Genomic DNA, 3,710 nt, shown 5'->3' on the forward strand with positions numbered 1-3,710 from the left:
GGGGTATCCGCGGCGCGGTTCGTGGGAGTCGGCTGACTGGCTGTGGATGTGCGGGTATGGACGGGCGGCGTTGTTTTCGCGTTCGAGCGGGTCGCGTGTGGATTACGTGAGAGGGGCGTTTACGCGTGTGGTTGCTGCGACTCCGGTGTAATGCGAAAGCTGGCTCCCGGGCTCGTGGCTTAAACCTGGGGTAGGTTGCATAGGGAGAGTTTTTAGTGGGTGCGAGCGCCACATAACCCTGGGTAGCCTTTCCCTGGGGGAGGCAGAGTACACTAGACATTTTCTCTTCCTACCGCCAAAAAAAAAATTTACATTATTAAAAAAAATTATAATTTAACATACATAATTATATTGTATGGTTAAGAGGAAATATTGCAAATGTATTTGAATGATTTCCGAAAGGAATTTTCCATGCTTTACCTAATAAATCTGTAATTGGCCATGAAAATATGCTATCATTATTTACTGTCATTACTTTTATATTAAAATTACTGGATTTGTATGGTAATTTATATACATCTTTTATGTACTTAAGTTTCTTACCAATAAGAAAAAAATCTTCATTTTTTTGCACTACATTCAAAATTAAAACATATTGACCGTTTTTCAAAAAACAACAATTATTATTACGACCTTTACAATTAATATTAAACTTTCCATTTGACATAATTAAATATTACGATTGAATATTATAATTATTTAGTACAAGACCATTGTTATGTAAATATTTATATGAATTTAATGTTTTATGATTAATATTTGACAGAAAAGAATTACAATTTTCAATTTTATTATATCTTTTATATAGTTGTTGCAGCGGTTTTTCATGTTTACGTAATTTTTTTTATCAACATCATGTAGTTTTCAAAGCGGAAAGCACTAAAGTTATCTAACGGACCATATGTTTTTACGTCGAAACATAAATGTAATAAGTTATGTATGTTATGCGACATGTACTACCATATAAAATTTCAAATGACATGACAAAATGATTAAGTACACTGACAAGAGAGCCGAAAAACAGTAATAGTTTCTGAATTTTTGTTTATTCTTAACTTTTAATCTCAATACGCAGATGCTTACTTAAAAAAAGTAATGTCTGCTGAAAAACACAGTAATATCTAAAAATTAAGATCGTAAGCGATACTGTCTGAAAGAAATAATAGAAAAGAAATAATTACTGAGAAGTTCCATTATTCAACCATGTGCAATTCTGTAACCATTACTGTTGGCTCTCCATATTCGCTCTATATCGCGCGAGTTCAGAGAGATATATGAGATTTCATAATAGTTATTGTAGAATAGATTTGTTAGCTCAGCGTTAGCGTATTAGGCTGTTATTCTGGAATCTTAGGTTCGAATCCCGTCTCCCGTCAATGTGTTTTCAAAAATTGTAAAACAGTGCGTAATTTTAATTAATAAAATAGAATATATGCGGAACACCGGAACATCATTGCGAATACAAATTAAACTATAAAAATATTAGAAAAAAATAAAAACTATTTAAAAATAAAAAAGAAAAAAATTCTTTTTGTTTTTTCGTTAAAATATTGCACCGGAATCATTACTGGTCTTTATCGTAATGATTACTGTAAAATCCGTACTGGTTACTGGGAGAATGTTTACTGCAGTAGTTCGTAATGGTTACTGTAAGGAAGATTAAAAGTTGAGAGTGAGCAAAAATACAGGAATTATTACTGTTTTTCGGCTCTCAGTGTAACGATTCAGCAAAATTGATTAATTCCTCATTCGAATTTGGACGTATAAGAATTGTAACAGCTATATGTAGTGTGAGAAAATGAAGATACATGTCTTGCTTTAATACATGCCTTAATACAATGGGTCCCGTGCCATGTATAATAAAAAATTTCAAAACTCTACTGCTTTCCATTGCTTGACATCTTTTAACGATCTGGGTTTTCTAACGAAATCATTCGGTGTTTTTTATCGGTATATTTTTCAGCAAAATTATCAAGTGTAATATTTTATTAATGGATCTAATACTTAAGTGTACATAAGCGTACATAAAGTGGACCATTTATCCAAAGAAGGATCATTTTTTTGACAACGCCTAAAGGTATAAGATGCATATAATCTAGTGGTGTGTTACTTATAGGCAAAAATCCAAGAATACTGTTTAAGCATGTTAAGCATTAGCAGAAAATGGTTCATCTTTTCTAGAAGGATATAATGTTTTTCTATATGGAAAGCAAACTCTACCATTTACATATTTTCCTTTAATTACACATTTTATGCAGCTGTAAAAACCGGTATGGCCTTTTCTACACAACACAAAAGATTTGGCGGGTGCATCACAAATTAAACAAACAATCTAATTTTGATTATGTTTTCATTATAGATATAACCATTATTAATAAAATTAATTAAATCATCGACTAAGGGTTGCAGGAAAACATTAGAATCTGTGGGTTTTTTGTAACGAAAATATGCACCCGCAAGATATACTGTCTTATTTGCAGTATTTGAACATAAAATAGGCCATAATGACTCTTGAAAAGATTTTGCTAACGGCAAACCATCAATTTTAATTAGTAGGGTAGACCGGGGCACGTTGTCACACGGGGCACGTTGTCACATCGGCTTTATTTAAAAAACTAATAACCAGAGAGCAGTACCCGTCATTCTCAAAACGTGTTGGTGTATGCCCATCTTTGGTGTGTTTACAGTGTTGAGATTGCTCCAGCCGTGTTGTAAGACGTAAAATCAACTTGAAAGTTTTTTGCGACCGTAAATAAAATTTTATTGTCTAATATTCAACGTACTGAACATGAAGCTTATGTTTTTTCAGAATAGACCTTTATATTATCTTAAAGTATGTACTTTTACCTACCGCGTGCAATACCTAACCTTATGAATATCTCAAACGTGTCGGCCATGAGGTTGTTTAAAGTAAAAAAATGCCCTCGGGGCACGTTGTCACAAATTTGATGAGAATCTATTGCGTATCCTCGGATGACGCGATAACGAGTAAAAATATTTTATGTTTAATCACCGACATAATTATAAAAAAAAGTGTATCAATAAGTTGCGCATTTGAGTGAAATTCTTGTATTTAGATTAAGACGAAAACTTCATGCTTTTTGTACTTTTTTGAAATAAAATAAATGTTTCTGTGAAAGATTTTACTTTTTTACATTGCAGTGCACTATAATATATTGATATTTACGTTGAATACAGTTTGGATAACATTTTGCATGCAATTACATTTGATGTGACAACGTGCCCCGGTCATGGGGCACGTTGTCACAAACGACCTGTCATTATTTATTGTTATGTAACAACTGTAGAGTAACAATCACACAAAATTCGATACTGTCCAATTAAAGCTGAGAGTTCACTCGAAATTCTGGCATATCAAAGTACTCTTAAATATTGAATGTAAAAAATACAAAAAATATTTAACCAAATGTGTGATAACGTGCCCCGGTCTACCCTAATTTAATATATGTATTATTATCTTTTAATAGCATTTTCTGAATAATATCATCCAAACCAAAATAAAAATATTCTCCTTCACATATTTTTGAAATATGGGCTTGTCTTGGAGTTTTTAATAGTGTTCGTGCGTCTGTACGTAGATTATGCGAAGTATATCACTTAAAAATTGTTAACAATGCATTACAAGCTGTGCAAGAAATATTGTGTGATACAGTCCATGTAGCTAATGCTTTATTTAATATTTAATTCAT

This window comes from Temnothorax curvispinosus, unplaced genomic scaffold, assembly GCF_003070985.1.
Source record: "Temnothorax curvispinosus isolate PA1 unplaced genomic scaffold, ASM307098v1 QBEX01006963.1, whole genome shotgun sequence".
Classification (NCBI taxonomy): Eukaryota; Metazoa; Arthropoda; class Insecta; order Hymenoptera; family Formicidae; genus Temnothorax; species Temnothorax curvispinosus.